Consider the following 22,247-nt stretch of genomic DNA (forward strand, 5'->3'; position numbering starts at 1 on the left):
GACCCACCACACCAGCCCTAGACTACCTACCTCTCACAGTGTAAGAGAAAATTAACCTCTCTCTTGTTTAAGCCACATGGATTGTCTATTGAAAGCAACCAAAGGTAATCTACCTGATATGTAAATTTTCTACAAATATATTTGTGAGTTTCAACCATGTATTTGTTTCCTTGTTGCATTAGCAGAAAATACACATTAACACGTAAAAACATGACCAAGAAACAACAGAAGATTATACAACATATTCAACTTATAAAATGCAGAAATGTCAATTGTAAATCTCGTGCAGAAAAAAAGTCACACTTGGTAAAAAAAACTCCAGACAGTAAGTCTGTAAACATTTGCTCTGAAACCTATCTTGTCCTTCTTCTTTTTCCTTATTTCTAAAATACTGTTTTCTTTATATTGTACACCATAATTTCATGTTTCAGTCACATGAGTCTTAAGTCTTCAATAAGAGACATTAAACATGACAAAGATTTAAATAAAGAGATTTGCTATGTATAGGAAGACTATTTTTTAAATGTCAGTCCCAAATTGATTTATAAGATTAGCACAATTCCAAACAAAATCCCAGAATTAAGGGAAAATGTAGATGTAAATATTTATCAGCTTTCTGGATGATGTTTCTACGTTTCAAAGAAATAGAAGAAACCATAAAAGAAACAAGTTTATCTACTCAGACCATATTTTTTAAAACTGAAAATTTGCAAAGTCAACTTAAAATCCAAAAGCAAATCACAAACCTAGACAAAATATCTGTAACAAATATGACACAATATAGATAGGTTAATTTCATAGCAAGTTAATAACAATTTAAGGACATGAAAAGACAAGGAAGAAAACAAGAAATACAAATGGATAATACATATTTGAATAATTTTCCATTAATTTTTCAAAGTACACCAAAACAAGAAGCCATGTCTCAGCTATAAAATTAGTGCGATTTCAAAAACAGAAACTTTATAGTATTAGCAATCTAGGGTTGAAAACCAGCGCAGTGTTTTCTTGCCGTGCAAAGCAGTACAGCTAAGAGGATGCAAAAGCAAGGGCTCTGGAGGAGAAAGGCCACCTGGGCGTGAATCCTGGCTCTGCTTCTGCCATCTTTCTGGGCTCCAGTTTCCCCAGGGATAGAACAGGGTTATCACAGGTACCCCCCCCCCACAGGGTGTTTAAGAGGATTTAATGAGATAAAACATCAGAAAAACTAGGAATAAAAGGGCTCAATGTTAACTGCTATCATTTTTATTAGTATAACTATTGAAAAGCAACATCATAATGTGTATGTAGACCCTCAAAAATGTTTCTATTCTCCAAACCAGTTACTTAATTTCTGGGAATGTACTCTAAGAAAATAATCCAAAATACAGGAAAGGTTTTTATGCACAATTATTTTAATGGCAATGCTATTTATAATTTTTAAAAGGTGAAGATAACCAAGATTTCTAAGAAGAGGTGAATATTAAATCTCATTACAATCACACAGCTCTTACAATGACATGATGCATTTTCAACAACACAGGAAAAGAAGCTTTTATTGTGATGCTAAGTGGGGAAAAAAATAGTCACAAAATTATATTTAGCCCAAATCTCAACTACTCATACAAATAAGCATGGAAATCATTCAGTTTTTCACTTAATCCTCCATCTACCATGTTAATTCTTTTTTTTTAAGCAAAACATCAGAATATCAGTGCCCAGTTTCAATACTGTCACAGGACATAAAAAACCAAGCACTGCATGGTCAGCAAACACAGGTGAAGTGAAAACTTCAAGCAGCCAAGACATGACCAGTGACACCTATGGTGCAACAGTCTTCTGTGCAAATCGATTACACTTTGAGCATTCAGGCCCTGCTTCCTTGTGAAATTTTACACTCCTTGATACACTGGCTTCCTCTCTACCTCACACACTGCTCTTCTCTCACCTCGTGACTAGCAACACATAGTGGTCTGCAAAGTTGAATTCAAGCTGCAGTTAAAAAAAAAAAAAAAAAATCCCCAGGTCCAAACACTGCAAAAACACTGTGAGATCTACTTCTGATAAGGCTGTCTCCTGAAAACCCTGGAGGCACAAGCTGTAACTGAGCCCCCACCCCCACCCCCAGCCTACATCAGTGGCTCTTCTCAACCATGCCTGCACCGCGGGGCCACCTGGGGAGCTGTGACAAGTGCTGGAGGTCCTGATCCTCATGTGCAGCCTGCGTTGATCTAACTCATTCTACTCTCTAAGATTTAGACTCTACATGCTCACTCCCCAGTTGTACTGGGGGCGCTCTCTACCCGTCCTGTTCCTTTTCTTACAGAAATCCTACCCAGGGCCAACGGCAGAGGACACATGCCCTGTGTGACGGTTGCTGTGGGAGCCTGCCCGCACTGTTAAATGGAGGGTCACGTGGTGAGTGAAGAAGCAGGCATGATGTGGGGAAAAGAACTTGGACACAGATCAGCTCTGCTCCTTGAGGAACCCTTGGAACACTCGGCTGACTGGCCCATAGTTTTGGATCTGTAAAACAGAGATGACAGAATAACCCCTAATATTGTGGGCTTAAGCATTTATTTAATAAACCCTTAAACAGCAATGATTATGTGCCAGGCACCCTTAAGTGCTTTACAAATCATCATTCCCATTTTTACATGTGAGGAAACTGAACACGAAAAGGTGAAGAAATGCCTTAGGTCACATCTTGGCAGAGCTGGGATTCAAACCCAAGTAGCTCTGGCTCCAGGGTCAGCCTGAGAAGCTCCCATCACTAATATTAGAAATATAGCACAATTAGGAAAGCCTGAGAATCTATCCCCAAGCATATGTGCCAGTGCTGATACCTGGGGGTCAAGTCATTGGGCACAATTCCATTACTTAATACGACTTAATCTTACTTAATATACTGACTGCTCCTTTAGGATGGACTGTGTATGTATGTGTGCACATTATCTCACAAGCATGCACACAAACACAATGTACACACATGCAGACAGACCTCATTCCTTAGGCTACCATAAAATTTTGAGTTCATCACTGCTCCTGGCCTGCTATGACTGCCATCACTGCTACAGCTATTACTAGAATATTCGATTTACTAAAACATTTTAGATGTGTTTACTCTTTAAGAGCAAAAGAATAAACTACATGCCACATTCAATAAAAGAAATAATCACTTCCTATAAATCTTATTTCTTCCTTTGTTCACCGAATATATACTCACTAAGTACCTACTTATAGAATCAGTTCTTACTTACAACATAATTTGGGAAACAAACTAGTTTGGGGAAAGGCCAATGCAATACAAGGCAATTCCCATACAAAAGCTCTATGTGTTAAGATAGAAAAAATACAGAATGCTTCGGAGAATTAAGAAAGGATTCTTGGAATTAGATATCTAAGTTGCAATCTCAAGAATGATAATGTCAGAGGGGCAAGAGCAATGATTAGTGCAATTTGGGGTACACTAAGTTTGAAAGTCTGATGGACAGGGAAGGCAACAGCCAGTTAAGCTCAGAAAAAAGTATGGCCAGAAAAAAAATATTTGGAGAACACCAGCTTATGGATGATAATTCAAGTTACAGAACTATGTGACATTGCTAAGGAGGAATGTGCAGAATTAGAAAAGACAAAGACCATGGACAATACTCCAATAATCACCAGCCTTTTATGCCTGATAAAAGTAAATCAGACAAGATAGGGATAGCCTTAAAGGGAAGAAGAAAAGTAGGAACTTATGATATCAAAAAAAGGGAAGAAAGAATTTCAAGGAGTGTCAAATGCCACCAGAAATTAAGTGAGATTAGTATTGAGACAGTCTGCTCGTTTAAGCAATAGGGGAGCCATGAGTAACCCTGCGAAATGCTACTGCAGGAGAACTACTAGGTGAATGCAAGAATGAAATAGGTTGAGAATTAAGTGACAGCAGGTCCAGATATGGCTGTTTAAGACAAGGGGAGATTAAAGCATATCTAAATGCTAATTGGAGGACATCAGCCCTGTAGGAGAAATAGAACATACGGGAGAAAGGGAGAGATCATCTATTCAATAAAACATTCAGCAAATATTTATTAAGCACTTACTGTGTATTAGGCTTTGTTCCAGACTCAATGATACAAGAAAGACAGGAGAAAGTCTCTGCATTAATCAAGGTGACAAGATATTAGCAAGTTAAATAGTAATAATAAAGGGACTGCTAAACATTTCAAAATAACTAGCATTGGACCAGTCTTCCTGGAGTAAAAAAAACTAGAAAACAAAACAAAATACGAGAAATGACTGTTTTCTGTCGCAGACTGTGATGCCCCAGAAAAAGGAAACAAACGAAGTGAGCCCTATAGTCACCTTAGGTTTCTGCCTGGAGACATTTATTGGACTACGTTATGGCGGATGGGAGCCCAAGAAGCTGGTCTTGTCAGCTGAGGAGACAGAGGTGAGAGGAGTCTGTGGAGCAGAACACTAAGAAGGAGGAGATTTACAGAGAAAGAAGTCCAGAAATCTGCCTACGATCCCCCTGACTCTGTGTCTGAATACTAAACTATGCATGTGTAGGGAGAGGTTAGAAGAGATAAGGCAAAAAACAAAAACTGGGGAGCAGTAAGCTGGACACCAATGGAGTGCACACAGGGTCGGACGACATCGGAGTCTCACTGGAACCTCCTTAAACACCAGAGGCATTAAGTAGAGACCTCTGAAGACCATGAATTAGAATTAGGGCTAAAACACTGCTATAGTACAGACCACTGTTCACCCACCAATCAAAACTCAAAAGCCAGACTTGAAGAGGTCAAGTTGACACACGTGTAATTTAGCTTGCCACCAGAAATAAATAAATGCTTTTAAAGGAAAATGTAATTAACCAGAAGAAAAATCAAACAGTATAAACAGATGCAGCAATGACAGAGAGGATGAAATTAATAGACAAGGACTTCAAATGAGGATTTAAAGGAAAACAAACATAATTAATTTATATGAAAATATAGGGAAAAAGAGTTGAAAAATACACCTGAAATGAAAAAGTGACTGAATGTGCTTAAAAGCACATAAACCTAGGAGAAGAAAAGAACAGTAGATTTGAAGACAGGGCATTAAAAACTACAGACTGAAGCACGGGGAGAAAAAGAGCCTGAATGAAAGACATAGTCACAGTAATCAAGCAATATGCTCTACCTGTCATTGGAGTCCTGGAAGAAGGTGAAGTATTTAAATTTGGGAAATTAAAAACATAAATCCACATATCCAAAATGCCTATAAACCCCAAACAGAATAAAAACCAAGAAAACACACCAAGGCATTAATAATTATATTTCTGAAAACTAGTGACAGATAAACTCTTGCAAAGCAGCCAGAAGAAAAAAAGAGAAAATAGATAAGAGATATTACTGACTTTTCATAAGAGACAACACAAGTCAGAGACAATGGAAGAAAATCCTTCTCTTTCAGAAAAATAAATAAATAAAGAAAACCATGACCTTGGGATTCTAAATCCAATGAAAATGTCATTCAAAAATAGAACCAAAAAAATGTTGAGATAATTTGATTTCAAAAGACCTGAACTGCAAGAAAAGCTAAAAGAAGTTCTTCAGGTAAAAGAAAAATGTTATAAAATAAAAGCTTGGAACTACAAAAAGGAATAAAAAGCACTGTAAATGGTAAATATGGATAAATTTAAATTGAATTTTTCTTATTCTTTCAATTTCTTTAAACAGACAGAGTTAAAAGCGAAAATAAAAAATAATTGCAGAGCTTATACATATGTAAAAAATACATGATGGTAATAGCATAAAGGGCAGGAAGGGGGAAATACAAGTATACTGCTTTGGTTTATTATCTTTTACATGAAGGGATATAATATTTAAAGATAGACAATAAATTAAATATGTGTACTGTAAACCCTAGATTAACCAGTAAAAATTAAAGAGCATTAGTTAATAAGGCAAAAGAGAACAGGTAATACTTTAAAATTCTGAAACCAAAGGAAGGTGAGCAAAAAGGAAAATTTCTACTTTATTTTTTTCAACTACGTATAACCTGTGCTTTTTAAAGAAAATTATTCTAAAATTATTCTAATGGTCAAAGGTCTTACCATATAGAAAAAGAGCCAAATTAAACAACTAGAGGTGTATCACCCCTTGAAATGTTATATATTTTACTTGTTTATTTATTTACTTATACTATTATGTGAGGCATATAAGAGGTGCTCAATTAATACTAGTTGAACAAATAAATCAAATTCTTATAAATGGTGGTTCATGCCCTAAATATCTACTCCCCATTAATTTATTTTTTAAAGCAGTACAATACATTTTCCAAACAAAATCATATGTGGAACTACAACCTATATAATGAATAAAAGAAGAGGGACTTCGTTAGAAGTTGGAAGAAGGCCTGGGGGCACCTGAGGTCCCTGTCACTTATCTTCCCTATCACCCATGGCAACCCCAAATACATCTCTGTGAAACAGAACTGGCCCATGAAGCACAGTCCAAAAACTTCTGTTTTACATCATTTTACTGACAACTACGAAATAGCCGGGTTTTAAGAAAGTACTATTGAGATATGTCATATACCATAAATTTTAGCTGTTTAAAGGGTACAATTTAATGGATTTTAGTAAATTCTCTGAGTTGTATCACTATCACAATGCAATTTTAGGATATTTCATCACCTCAAAAGAAACTTCAATTCTATTAACAATTAATTCCCATTCCCCACCTCACTCCCAACCCCTAGGCAACTAGCATCTTTCTCTCTATATAGATTTGCCTGTTCTGGACCTTTTATATAGATGGAATCAAACAATATGTGGTCTTTGTGTCTATTTTCTACACTTAGTATAAAGTTTTCAAGGTTCTTCCATGTTATAGAAGGTACCAGTATTTCATTCCTTTTTATTGCTGAGTAATATTCAACGGTATGGATATACCAGATTTTATTTACCAATTCATCAGTGGATGGACATTAGGATTGATTCCACTTTCAAGCCATTATGAATAACGCTGCTAGGAACATCTGTGCACAGATTTTTGAATGGATGTATACTTTCATTTTTCTTGGGTACACATCTAGGAGTACAATTGCTGGGTTATACGCTAATTGTATCTTTGACATTTTGAAGAACTGTCAAACTGTTTTCCAAAGTGACATTCCCACAAGCAATGCATGAGAGATTGTTTTTCTTTTGTTTCCTGTGCTTTCAGAAACTACTGCCTAACCCAAGGTCTCAAGATTTACTCCTATGTTTTCTTCTAAGAGTTTTATAGCTATAAGAAAAATATTGAATTATTTTTTGTACAGGTGTGAGGTAGGGATCTGAACATTCTTTACACATGTGTATACAGCTGTCTCAGCACAATTTCCTGAAAAGACTATTTTTTCCTCCATTTAATTGTCTTAGAACTTTGGTTAAAAATCAATTGACTAGGGCTTCCCTGGTGGCGCAGTGGTTAAGAATCCATCTGCCAATGCAGGAGACACGGGTTCAAGCCCTGGTCCGGTAAGATCCCACATGCCGTGGAGCAACTAAGCCCGTGCGCCGCAACTACTGAGTCTGTGCTCTAGAGCCTTTGAGCTACAGCTACTGAAGCCTGTGCACCTAGAGCCCCTGCTCTGCAACAAGAGACACCACCGCAATGAGAAGCCTGCACACCGCAATGAAGAGTAGCCCCTGCTCGCCGCAACTAGAGAAAGCCCGCACACAGCAACGAAGACCCAACGCAGCCAAAAATAAATAAATAAACAAACAAACAAATAAATAAATTTATTTTTTAAAAAATAAATTGACTATAAATGTAAAGGTTTATTTCTGGACTTTCAACTCTATTCCATTGATCTACATGTCTTTCTTTTTTTTTTTTTTTTTTTTTTTTGTAAATTTTATTTTATTTGTATTTATTTTTGGCTGCATTGGGTCTCCATTGCTGTGCGTGGGCCCCCTCTAGCTGCGGCGAGCGGGGGCTACTCTTCATTGCGGTGTGTGGGCTTCTCATTGCGGTGGCCTCTCCTGTTGCGGAGCGCGGGCTCTAGGCACACAGGCTTCAGTAGTTGTGGCACATGGGCTCAGCAGTTGTGGCTCGCAGGCTCTAGAGCGCAGCCTCAGTAGTTTTGGCTCGCGGGCTCTAGAGCGCAGGCTCAGTAGTTGTGGCTCGTGGGCTCTAGAGCACAGGCTCAGTAGTTGTGGCGCACTGGCTTAGTTGCTCTGCGGCATGTGGGATCTTCCCGGACCAGGGCTCAAACCCATGCCCCCTGCATTGGCAGGCGGATTCTTAACCACTGCGCCACCAGGGAAGCCCCACCAGTCTTTTTTTTTTTTTTAATTTATTTATTTATTTATTTATTTTTGGCTGTGTTGGGTCTTCGTTTCTGTGCGAGGGCTTTCTCTAGTTGCGGCAAGCGGGGGCCACTCTTCATCGCGGTGCGCGGGCCTCTCACTATCGCGGCCTCTCTTGTTGCAGAGCACAGGCTCCAGACGTGCAGGCTCAGTAGTTGTGGTTCACGGGCCTAGTTGCTCCACGGCATGTGGGATCTTCCCAGACCAGGGCTCGAACCCGTGTCCCCTGCATTGGCAGGCAGATTCTCAACCACTGCGCCACCAGGGAAGCCCCCACCAGTCTTTTAATATTCATTGAAACTTGGTCCTTATGAACATGTTCTTCCAGGAGTTATAGGGCATCAGGAGAATGAATTCAAGGATACTTCTTTTGGTTCTCTTTTGTTCTCAGAAGGGTGGCTGAAATGTAGCTTCAAAGAGGGAACACTTCTTCTGAGGTTAACCACCTAAAGTGCCTCTAAGTTTGGTAAAATTGATTTTGTTCTCTGTCTTTGGTATGTATGGCAATAAGCCAGCGATGATCGGCAGCTCTCTGCTTTTATTACAGTTGGAGGCGAGGGCTTTTTACTTTAATAACCACAATTTCAAGTCCTGATAGATACAATTTGAAAACCCTCTACAATGTTACTGGCCAAAACAAATTCTGTTCAACATGGGCAGCCTGGTACTTGCTAGCTGTGTGACCTTGAATGAATACCTTACCCTCTGGGCTTCAGTCTGTTTCCTCACCTTCCATGGGGGCTGATCCAGTACCTCCCATGATTTTGGACTGGCAGTTAATAAACTCTGGCTTCCTGTCTGTGAGGTAGCGCTGGCAGGTGTGGTGGAGGATCTGGAAGAAGGTGCATTTTTCTGAGGCCGTGCTGGCTACCCACTGGTCAAAAGCATTTTCAAACAACAAATCAAACTCTGCAGAATCCCGATTAGGATCGATGCCATTAACCTGGCGAAGCTGCTCAAGCATCCACTGTGATCTCCGCACAAACGACGTGGAGCCTTCAAACTGCTTGACCTTCGTAATGGATGCCTGTGTGGGTTTCTTGTTTGTCACTGACAGGCAGATGTCTAAGTTAAATATTCGCCTTGACCTCCAGTTGCCAAGAAAGGAATCTTTTTCTTTGTCCTCCTCTTGACTTGGACAGCTCCCAGCATCCTTTCATCAAGAGGTGCAAAAATTTCCTTGCTGATGGCAGACTTGGCACTCATTGTTGACCAAGCAAGCAGGGCACGCAGTGAGTTTTCTTGCAGCCCGGTTCGTGTCCCGGCAGTGCCAGTGCGCTGCACGCGTCCCAGCCCGCAAGGCTCCTCCCCGGGAGCTGCCCCGCGCGGGGCTCCGGGCTCCGGACAAGGCTCGGCCCGCCCGGGTGCTGGCTAGCCGCCGCTCGCGGCTGCCGCGCCGGCTCCAGCTGCCGCGCGCAAGGGGGAGCGGGGGGAAACTCCCGGCAACTCCAACTCCGGGCGCTGGAGCTCCAGCTGCAGCCGCGCGCCCGCCCGCCGCCGAGTGCTAGCGCCTGCGAAGCTGCCCGCGCGGCCGCCTCTGAGCATGCCCAGTGCCGCCGTGGGCGAGCCCCAGCGCCCTGGGCCCTACATGTCTTTCTTTATGCCAATCCCACACTGTCTTGATCACTGTAGCTTTGCAGTGTTTGAAACTGGGAAGTGCAAATCCTCCAACTTTTTTTTTTCAATATTATTTGGTTATTCTGGATCCCTTGTATTTCTATGTGATTTTAGGATCAGCCTGTGAATTCTGCAACACTGACAGAAAGGTTCAGCTGGAATTTTGATGTGAATGTGTTTAATCTGTAGATCAATTTGGGAAATAATGTCACTTTAATAATATTAAGTCTTCTGATCTATAAACATGTCATGCCTTTCCATTTATTTAGATGTTCTTTAATTGCTTTTTAACAATGCTTTATAATTTTCAGTGTACTAGTCTTGCACTTCTTTATATTTATTCTTAAGTACTTCACTCTTTATTGCTATCATAAATGCAATTGTTTTCTTAACTTCATTTGTGGATTATTCACTGCTGTATACTGTGTTTGACAAGATTGAATCATCACTGGCTGAAAATGAATGTACTGAAATATTATGAATACCATAGGCCAAATAATCCAATTTTTCCAAATACAATTGCTGCAATTCCTGAATCTTAATTAACATTTTCTTACTCCCTGTTTTTCCCTAGAGCTGATAAATTCTTCAGAACCTTGTAATTATGTATAATTTAAATATTTTATGTTAATATTCACTTGCCATTTGCAGAGAACAAGATTGCGGCAAGCGTGCCACTATCTCCATGTAATTTTAATGAAAAGAAATCCAAAACGTTGGATGATACAATTATCTAGTCCACTGTACTGAACATAATACATAATATTAATGATAGTATCATCTATTTAGGTAATTCCAATTCTAAGAAGAACAAAATATTTCACAAACATTAGTTCATGAATCCCTACAATACTGCAATGATTTGGTAGAATCAGGATCAACATCTTCATCTCAGCTTTATAGCCTAGAAAAGTGTGTTATAGAACAAATAAACAATTTGTTCAAGGCCTCTCAGAAAATCAGAAGCTGGAGCTGATTTCTACTAAAAAGCCCCTTCATTTGTCAAAAAATACAGGTGTATGCTCATGCAACATATGCTGTCCTGAAAATGCATGTGAGTCCAAATTTTGTATATATAATCAGGATTTAAATGTATTAAAGATACTATTAAAATAAATCATCTTATGAAACATTTTGTTAAAAAAATTTATTAAAACAATGAATGTTAAAATTCTGAAGCAGCAATCTCCAATTAATGATCCTTGTGTACACCTGAATTTTCATTTCATAGTTTTGTTTTAATGGCAGTGACTAAACCATAATTTTAACATTAATTGGTTAATTCATAGTAACCAAATGACAATGAGCTTATGCATAAATGGAATTTTTACTAAAGGTTTTTCTATCACTAGAAATCCAACTATATAAAAACATATAAAGTTATAAAGAAAAAACATCTCTGGCCTGGGAGGGCAAAACAACAAGCAAGAATAAGGATAAGTTAAAATGGTTACAGAATACTTGAAATTTCCAAATGTCTGTAAATCAAAAGGAAATCATAATATGAACCTTAGAGAACATCAAAAGTAAGAAGTATTTCTCAAACACAGTCTCCCATTACTTTTGGGAACTTGTAGATAGTTTATAATTGCAAAAAGTCAAATGACTGTTCTACTTCAACAAAAATAAAAGGAAGATTATGATAATTATGGACCAGGTAGTATTTACTTCAGTAACTGGGAAGATTAGAGAACACATTAATAAATAAATCATTTTATAATCAGCTAGAAAAGTACACATACTGGATCAACTGAAATGGTTAAGAAAAAACAAATTACTCCAGAACAATTTGCATTAATACTTCATCTACTTAGAATTCCATTACATGAATACATCATGTTTCCAGAATACATCCAAGAACACAAAATAAACAAAAACATGTTTCTAGGTCACCAAAATAGATGCCAAAAAATCCACACATTTAAAGCATTTTATGCACAGGCCAGTCCCTTAGGCTGTCACTCAGGATTTAATTGTTATAATTTCAAACAATCAGGTTCTTCCCCCTGACTCCCTAGCTTATAGAAAATTGCAAACAGCAAATTAGAGAAAGGGAAAGGAAGAAAAAGTGACAACAGCTAAACTCCAAGCAAGTGATTGAAGTAATCTTCTCTAGGGAATCTAATCAGTCCAACAGGAATTCTCTAAAGATACTGATGTCAAAGGTGACCCAAAAAGAGCTCAAGTAGATCACTCTGCAATGCAACTTCAAGTTAAGATGTCCCACCCACATGCTTAGCACTTTCAATCAACTTTTTTAGCCTGCTATTTGGCATTATAAACACATATATAGGATTAACAGTCATCTAAGGAAAGACTTCAACAGAGAAGTTAGAAATCAAAACAATCATTAAAAAAAGAAAAGCAACTTTTGGAAAGTAAAGGCTATGAAGAAGAAAACGTCTTTAAAAATCTATCATTAAAATTCTCAGAGAGATGAAAAAAATATTGCATCTATAACCAATAAGAACAGAATGCTATAAAAAGGAAAAGAACAAAAAAAGAACTCTTAAAAATTAACAGCATGATAGCAGGAAAAAAGGAAGAGTTGGAGAATGAAGTTAAAGAAATCTCCCAGAAAGTAGAGCAAAAAGTCAAAGAAATGCAAAATTAAAGAAAAGAAATAGAGGGCCAGTCCAGGAGGTGCAGCATCCAAATAACAGGAATCCCAGAAAGAAAGAACAGGAAAGAAAAAAAATGGAGAGAAAATCATTAATGAAATTTTTCAAGAAAACTCAGAACTGATTCCACCTAGGTATATCATTGTGAAATCTCAATTCATTGGGGGAAAAGAGAAGTTCTTACAAATAGCCTACGAAAAACCACAGGATCACATCAAAAGAATTAAGAAACCGAATGGCTTTTAACTTCTCAACAGTAACAATGGAAGTGGGAAGACAATGGAGCAACACTTTCATGCTACTGACAAAAATTATTTCCAACTGAGAATTCTCTATCCTTCGATCTAAGAATGAGGGTAGAATAGCGACGTTTTTAAGATATATAAGATCTCCAAAAAGTCATCTCCCATGCAGCTTTATCTCCAAAAATACTGGAGGATATGTTCCAGCAAAAGAAAGTAATCTAAAGAAGAGGGAAATGTGGGATTCAGGAAGCACAAGATCTAGCACAGAGAAGAAGCAAACGGAAACATCAAAACACAGTGAAGAATGATCATTGGATCAGAACCGTGAGACAAATACACAGAGAACTAATCCAATTTCAGCAACGTGACTAATGCGATAGACATGCTGAGGGCTATCACCACAAACCCCACTCCCTCCCCACCCCCACCCCCCCCTTTTTTTAACTACCTTTTCAACCTGAATACAAAATGCCCAGGTGAGCCAGACCCAGACTCTTATCTGTACTTTGGCTCATCCTAACCACATGTTAATGAAGTTCCTACTCAATTTCCCACCAACTCCCAATCCCACCTTGAAGCCTTTATCCACTGAGGACTTTCTTTTCACCCTATGATGGCTACATTCATCTACTCTGGAGAGCCGTGGTGGCCATAGTGAACTTAGAAACAGAAAATAGAGAAGCACGCATCCTCTCTTACCATATTTCTGCCAGGCATCTGACACATGACTCGCACATCAGCCCTGCCAATTTTTCTGATTATGGTAAACCTTATGTTTCCCAGAACTCGTTCATGACCTTGAGCATTAACTTCCCCAGAAGGGGCTCTGCAAACTCCCAGGAAAAATGAAGCGCAGCTATGACCTAGAGACTCAGTTCAGTTTCTCTAATTATGGAGACCACAGCGGCAACGTTGCCTTTCCCTTACACAGCTGGATGTACAAAAGTTACTCAATTTTTCAAAACAACAATAAATTGTTTTATGCAAAATAACAATATGGTGGTTAACCTGTAAAGAAGAACAAGGAAACAGCTTGGGTTTACTTCTGGGTGTGAGGGAAAGGGAAGCAACAGGGAATGAGTCCACAGGGGGCTTCTAAGACATTGATAATCTTATTTGCTTAAACTGGAAGTTGATTACTTAGGTGTTCATTTTACTATTACTCTTTAAACTATAATACACATTTTACACATGCTTCCTCATATAGTATACGTCTCACAATTTAAAAAAAAAAGAAAGTAAAAATAGAAAAAAAGGCTAAGACATTAAGAGAATAATTGGTTAATAAACCCCATTTTAACAAAGCAAGTTAGTGCTTTATTAAAATGACTGAAAAGCTATGATGACTGGAAAGCTAGAGCACTTTCATATAAAGGTGCAATGATGTCTGTAGCAGAGAGTTACAAAAAGAGTGATAAATATCTACCAAAAAAATAAAAAACAAAATGTAAAAAAGAGTAGGTAGCTTGACAAGGCATTTATCCAAGTTAATGTTGTATATATGACTGTTGAATTAAATCAAGGCCTAAGATAAATTTGAAAAGATGTCCATCTTAAAGAACCAATTTAATGCTGCACTGGGTACAATTTCAGCAATTCAGAAAACCAGGTTTTCCAAAATAATTGCAGAGGCATCATCGTAACCAGGAACTGTAGAAATGGAACACTTGACTAAATTTTACTTATTTTATGGTGTGACACGCAACATCTTAAAAAGATTTTAAAAAACAAAGTACAGAACATCTGCATTTTAATTAAACTTTGAATTTCCACATATTTTTAATTAACCAATAAAAGTTGGCTCCAGATCAATGGTATTCATTCCCCAATTGATCTCTACCTGCCCTTATGGCCACTGGGTCCCCTGATATGCCCTGGAAGCAGGATAAGAAGTGCCCTTCAGAGGAGCCCAAAAGAGAGGTCTGGGTTGGAGATAACCATGTGGAAGCTGCCAGCACACAAACAAGTGACAGCTGAGGTCTTGGCTGTGGCTCAGGTTATCAAGAGCATGTAAAGTAAACAAAAGATAATGCGTACAGGAGAAATTCCAGTACTGAGCAGGCAGATAGATGAAGAGGCAGGTAAAAGACTGAGCCACTGTGTCAGTGATACTGGAGGAAAACAAGGTAAGAGGAAGGTTTCAGAAGCAACAGAGGAGAGAAGCTCAAGAAAGGAAGGAGTAATCGGTAATGGTAATCAGCAGGAAAGTAAATGTTTTCCTCACACTGTGCTATGCAGTACGTTAAGCACACGACATATTACTTCACTTAATCCTCCCAACGATGCACTGAAATGGGTACTATCATCACCGCACGTTCTAGACTGAAGAGACTCAGGGAGGTTAAGTAATGAGCTCAAATCTAGAAAGCTGGTAAATAAGGAAGCCGACCCTAACACCAAACTCCACGTACGTTTTCAGCTCTTGCAAGATCTAAAGAGAGACATAAATTCAAACTATAAGTGCACATTCATATACAGTCTGCAGAGTATAAACTATTATTCACAAAAGCTGACGTTTTTCAAGGCCGGCCACAAGTATTTTCACCCCCAAACCTCACACAGACAAGAAACAAGGCTTAATTTTACAAATCAGTTCAAAACAAGTTTCAAGAATAATGACTTAAAACTTCAAATTAAATGTAGGCCAGTTTAGCCTCAGGGTTTCAAATGACCAACTTTCAGAGCGCTGGTTCCTTTAAATCAATTATGATCGATATAAACCAGATGGCTGGACTGTCAAACTGGGTAGAGCTGTCTGCATGATAAGGTCACTGCATCTGTCACTGGGAGACTTTGGAAAAAGTGTCACATCCAGAAACTCAAAAACCGCACAGCCCATATATCTGAGAAGAGTCCATCAGGGATTAAGATGTGCAGGGAGGGGATTAGATGAGGTTACAGCGTTTGACAGTGTTTGTCTGTCAAATTATTGTTTGCATTTTTATTTTGGGAATAAAGAAAGGAAACAAAATCAAAAGCTCTCCACAGCCTAAACAGCATCTAAGGGGGTTATCAAGGTATGTGATTTTATTCCTTCATCTTTAAGCCACTTTTTACTCCATCTTACTACAAACAATATAATCTTAACAGGCGCCACACTGTGTCTGATATCAGGAAGGGTATTACCATAATTAAACGTTTTTTCTGTGAGGATATGTGTGTTACAGGTTGAGACAAGATCATATGTAGTATTATTATATTGCAATTTGCAAAATCATCTCACTCCTGCTGCTTCAGAAACTCACTCTGGAATAGCAATGACTGGAAAGCTACAGCACTTTCATAATAAAGGTGCAATGATGTCTGTAGCAGAGAGTTACAAATAGAGTGTTAAACATCATCTATCAAAAAATAAAATGTAAAGAAGAATAGGTAGCTTGACATTTCCCACAAATACTATATTTTTTCACACAGATCTACAGCCCCAGTCCCCTTGTGTTCGTTTCTATTTCACAATTTCCGCCCTAGGGATGCCTATCTTCGGGGCAAAACAATCTAAAAAATAAAAGAGTAACCACTGCGCTCATGTAGAGGTAACGTGCTTACAGGAGCATTATTCAGGATCTCTCTTTTAAGTCATAGATTAAAATAAAGCCTCAAGAATAAGCGCTGTCTTGTCTGTTAATAAACATTCTTATCTAGAATGATTTCAACTCTCACATATTTGTTGTGGACATTTTTCACTGGAAAAATGGCATGACCAACACCAATAATTATTTAATTATTCCATGCTGAGAACATGAAGGGACAGAAATACGCATACGGGTACTCAGATTGCTTGGCTGCTTCACACCCACAGTTAGATCAGGTGACCTCTGAAGAGGAGCCTGGTCAGGCACTACTAAGCTAACTGTGAGAGGCAAAAGGATTTTTATCTTCCAGCCTGTAGAAGAAATCAGCCACATTTAGCTTGGATCTGTATACCTTCACTACACGAAATGAATTAACCAACGGGCCACTCTTTATGCTCTAAGAATGTAACAAATGCAACGGAATCGAAAAGCAAAATATTTGAAGCACAGATATTCTTCGCAAAACAGAAATTCAACATGTGAAAATTCACTGTTTTGAAATTTATTGAGCATAAACCAATGTACTATACTTGACCTGAATCCTCACTATTTTAAATTTTCACCTTCACCATGCAACCTATATCCAATTAACTCATTCATTAATGTAAAACAGTATTATTTTCCATATATATTATAATTAGGAAGCAAAACAAGATAAAGTAGGTAAGACAGCTTCCTTCTATAATGCTGAAAATATAATGTTAAAAATAGGACTTGATACTCTGACAAGTTATAGAAACTTTTAAAAAGTATGTATGTATAAGTGTCGGTTTGAAAAAAGATAGAACAGCTTTATTCGGAATTCCCATAAATAAACTGTGGGGATTACAAACACAGCTACAACCATGAAAACAGTAACAGAAGCAGCTAAAATATACAGCACATGACTGCATACCAGACATTATCTTTGAAGCTCCAGAAATGCTAACTTGTTTGTTCCTGCAGCAGCCCTGTGAGATACGTACCATATCACCCCCACTTTAGTGACGAGGAAGCAGGTCTAACAGAGGTTGAAGTCATGCAGCTACTTACTCTGTGCTAGAGCAGGAATTGAAAACCAAGCCATGTGACTCCAGAGTCCAAACTCTTAACCACTATGTTATACTGTCTCTATTCCTTGGGAAAAGTTTATCAATAACTTTATTTTACAGTTGAGATCCTATTTGATCTTCACAGCAACAGTCCACTGAGAAAATATGATAAGTATGTTCTAATTGTGTAGAAAAATTTCCTGGAATGCATGAATTGAAATTTTGAGAAGTATAGCTTACTACATCCACACTAGAAGAAGATGTTAACTCGAGAGACAGTGGTCTGTTACTTCCTTGGCTTCAGTATGTAAAAGAGCCTCCAGGCACTGAGAACAGAAGGTGCCAAGGCACAGGTTTGTAGTAGGACACAGCCCACTGCGGAGACCAAGGTGGTGCACGGCGGCGGAAGGCAGTGGAGGGAGCCAGAGCGAAAGAGGGATGCAGGAACCAGACGACAGAGTAGTTAGTGGGGGTCTCTGTGGGAAGCACGACATCATCACTATCATTTTAAAGGGAATAGTTATGTCAACACTGTGGAAAGCCGAAACAAAGGGAAAACATTTACAGCTGTTACGTGTTCCAGCTGTTGGCCTGAACTAAGGCAACAGAAAGGGAGAAAGGGGTCTCACTGAGATGACAGTTCTGAGGAAAACATAATGTTGTGATCAACAGGCTGTGGATAGTAAGAAAAGCATTGAGAGACCCTAAAGCTTCAAACTTGAGAGGCCGATGGTGGTGTCTCCATTAACCAAATCACGAAACACCCCTGAGTAGTAGCACTTCAGGGAGACAGAGAGAAGTTTGTGTTCTTTGTTTTAAGTGCCTTTATTACAAATTTTAAATCTGGGGAAGTCCTTTTTCCCACCCAAAGAGTTCATAAATAGAGACAGCAGAGCAAGTTCTGTATTTTAAAATATCGTTTATGAATAGGTAAAAGCTGACACTCATAGCCACCAGTCCAACTTCTACTAGGCAGTGCACAGTACCAAAGCTAGTAAGCCTGCCTCATCATCCAGAATTTATGGGCTAATTCCTACACTTAACAAGGAAGGATAAAATTTATATGGTTCAACAGGAAAAAACTATTTCCAAAGGACACTCCTGTATCAGTCCCCAAGTTTTCCACCCGAGGTGATACTGAGTTTTTCTGTCCCACTGGCCCTTGGTATTCTCCCCATACATACTACTATTATTCTCTATCTCTTTTTACACAAATGTGTTCGAGTGACATTAAGGTTTCAGGTTCTCACAAGAGAGAAACATCGCTAAACATTAACCTATAAGAAACAATAGTCTGGAACTCAAGCAAGAGGTTGGGTTGCAGATGGAGAGAGAGAGACACACATGAAACCACAGGACCAAGGAGTGGGCACCTGGTGAGAGGAGAAATCCCCACATGACTTCCTGCATATGATAAATGTTTCCCAAATAAAGTATATGGAGTGAATCTCCGAATTATGCAGCATAATCAGTGAATGAGGTAATCCAAATAGGTGAACTGTACAAACATTTGCTCTTATCGTTTTAAACACCAGGTTAAAATTTTAATGAGTTTGGTGGCCTTCCCAATATATTGTCTTCTTTAATAAAGTACATAAAACTTAATCCTTTTTCATAAATTTATAATTTCTAACACTAATATTCTTACTATAACATAATGTTATGATATTCTTATAAGTTATTATTGGCTCGGAGTTATTTAGCACCACCCTAAATATCCCCGGACTATTATAACTCCTTCCCTCTCTTCCAGATATGATTCCCCCATCATTTCTCATTGCTCCATCTTGCACTACTTATCACCTCCCACCAAATTCCTATCTTTAATCTGGACTATAATAGAATAACATATAGCAAAGCTCGTTAAAATCGTATATAAGGTAAGTATACTGATTCAAGATAAAAAAGCGTAAAAGCCTTCCTTATGCAATAAGAAAAAAAGATTTTATAATAGCTATTTTGAATGTTGAAGTGAGAAGGAGGTGTTTATTTGCTTTCTCCTAGGTCCTTGAAATATATCTGAATTCTAAGTAAATGGGATTAAAGTTTAGTAAAAAATCTAACTTTTCAAAACTCACCTAAGGATAATACCGAAGCTTGAATTCATACTTCCAATTCAAACTAGAAGGCTGGATGAAAGATTTGTAATGGAACTTTGGTGCCAATTCAATCTGGTCATTCCGTGTACAGACAGATTCAGACTGATCTACTATAGGAAATAATGTTCCATAAGCCAGAGGCTATGTCATAAGTGAGAAAGGATGATCAAATGCAGGATTTGTGAGCTAACACAAGAATAATTCTCTTAACCTTGCAAGAGAGAAACAAACTGAAAAGCCCTAACAATACAAAAGCCCTGATTCACGAAGATGAAATTCATAAAATTCTTCCTATAATCCCTCCTTGTCTTTAGTTAAATAAAAGAATTATCCCAAGAAAATCAAATTTCTTGATTAATTATGACTATTTTATCTGTGTGGCACTTCCTTGTAAATATCTATAAATTAGAAATAAAGGAAACAATATTCTGTAGTGAGAACAGCACACTACCCAAGAAATATTTTTCTTTTTTGAGAACAAAATCCATAAGCATCATTAAAATACAATTATTACACTAACTGAATGAACAGAGCTCTAGACTTGAAGACTAAAAACTCAGTTTTAGCTCTCAAGTAATGTCAAGGATGGATAAATAGATATTAAGTAGGCAGGTAGACAGACACATATTTAAATCTTCTCTTGGAACACAGTACATGCATAAACTACTTATTATTTGAATCCCATTAAATTCCCAGTGTTTTCCTGGCTCATCTAAAATATAAAAATTTTAGTCATTAGGCAACTAAAGGCCGAATTAAGTTCTATGTTCAATCAAGAAGAGCAGGCTAAACAGCTGCATCTTTCTGTCAATGAGTTGGAATTTTGTTTTATAATTACAGTCTTAATAGGATGTCAGGATGTTACGTAACTAACAGAACATCAGTCAACCAGAAAGCAACAGGGCGCTTGTTAAATGTGAACTGTTGAGATACAGGATGAAGTTTGCCGTGTTGAGGAGGAGGAGGAGGAGGAGGAGGAGCGCTGATGAAGAACTACTCAATGCACGCCAGCTGTCCACCCATCCCTTTGGTAAGATCACCCGATTTCACAGACATCTGTCAGACACAAGCTTTCTAATTAGAGACATTACCCTTTAACTCACAAATCTGCCCTCACACATGATAAATTTTAGCAGGGAAGAAAGTCTGAGATGAACAGAAAAGACTCTTGGAAATGCTCAGGATTTAAATAAGCAGTTATTATAGTCTCCTCATGTCTTAAGTTCCTAAAAAGCATCTATCAGAGAAAATTTAAGTTTTATCCCGCCAAATGTCCAAATCACATTTGGCTTTGAAAATGAAATCAACACCTTGAGTCGTATCCAGAAACCAACAGGGAGTCAATGTAAAATGGAACAAAAGGTAATGTGTTCCATATGGATAGAGGATTTTAAATGCCTATATGTTTCATAAGAGGACCTGTATTCACTGCATCAACTAAGTGGTGGTCAATAAGATACTTTTATCTATGCTAATTACTATTTCTCATTCTTAAATTTAAATTCTGTTCAAGAGTAAGAACTCTTTAAATGGCTACTTTATACTTTGATTACATAATTGTTGGCACATAGTAGTTGGCTTGCAAACAATGTTGGATTTATTGCTCTGATCCATTTAAAAAGCCATAACACTCAGGTAACTTTCAGTAGAACAATGAGACAATACCTAAAGTTCTACCTCAGCTAAGAATGCCTAATTATTACTAATTATTGCCTTAATTAGTTGCTGCAAAAAGACTTCAGGAGAGATACAGCTATATGTTTATTTCTTTTTCTAAGTAAATCTCATCAGGCAAAATTCGGTAATTCTGCAGAAGACTGTTATCACAATGGTTTATGAATGGGGGAAAAGAAATGCTTTAATCTTTAATTCATTTTATAGACAACTCAACATTTTTCAGTAACATCTACCCTAAAACTGCAACAACTGCATTATTCAAAGCTCTAAACCAGTGGTTCTCATATTTGGCTGCATACTGAAATCATCTGGACACTTTCAAAATCCTGATGGCCTGGGTTCCACCCCAGAGGCTCTGACAGGGATCTACATACAGCACTCCATACTGTGGTATTATGATGTGAAGATATACTGACCCACCATGACGCAGTCTCATTGTACGGTGTCAACATGAACAGAAGCCAATGTGGGCCCCTTAGCAACCAGGGAGACGTCCTGCTCACTTAAGGTTACCTATGCCTGTAAAATGAAGTTCATGAGCATATGCTTGAACTTCTATGAGGCAATCCAAACAAGATCCTCGTCCTTTCTGTCCTGCAATCTATAAGGGGGGGTAATGTGCGGCTGAGAGCGAGAGTGCATAGAGCACAAGGTGTGGAGAAGCTGATCAACCTGGTGATGGTGGCTATTCTCACATCTGCAATTTGTGGCCCCAGGATGAATGCTACACAGGAGTAAATGCCAAAGAGAAGAAAATTTGCCTGTGGGAGCGAGGGACAGGGGGAGTCCACTACTCACCTAGTCTTCTCCTGAAGTTCCAAGAATGCCCCAAGAAGTTAGGGAGAATGCACTTCATCAAAGCCTAAAGGAAGCTCCGTGCCTTGCAAAAATCTGGGAGACTGCCCTCAAATTGCAGGGAACAAGGGTTCCTGCAATATCCTGAAGCTGTTTGAAGAAGGAGTGCTCACAGAACCCCCGAGTCAGGGATGTGGGCTCAGGCAGTGTTCTCCCCTCACCAGCCGTTCCACGTAGTTGAGTGTCTGAGCAGGTAGGGCTTCATGCATGTGTTCACAC

At 38.4% G+C, this 22,247-nt stretch overlaps 1 pseudogene; it reads right to left on the reverse strand.

The window, feature by feature from the left end:
* Nucleotides 1-9,023: 9,023 nt before the first annotated feature.
* Nucleotides 9,024-9,800, reverse strand: LOC137750465 (syntaxin-binding protein 6 pseudogene; annotated as a pseudogene).
* Nucleotides 9,801-22,247: the final 12,447 nt, after the last annotated feature.

The sequence above is a fragment of the Eschrichtius robustus genome, chromosome 16, assembly GCF_028021215.1.
Source record: "Eschrichtius robustus isolate mEscRob2 chromosome 16, mEscRob2.pri, whole genome shotgun sequence".
Classification (NCBI taxonomy): domain Eukaryota; kingdom Metazoa; phylum Chordata; class Mammalia; order Artiodactyla; family Eschrichtiidae; genus Eschrichtius; species Eschrichtius robustus.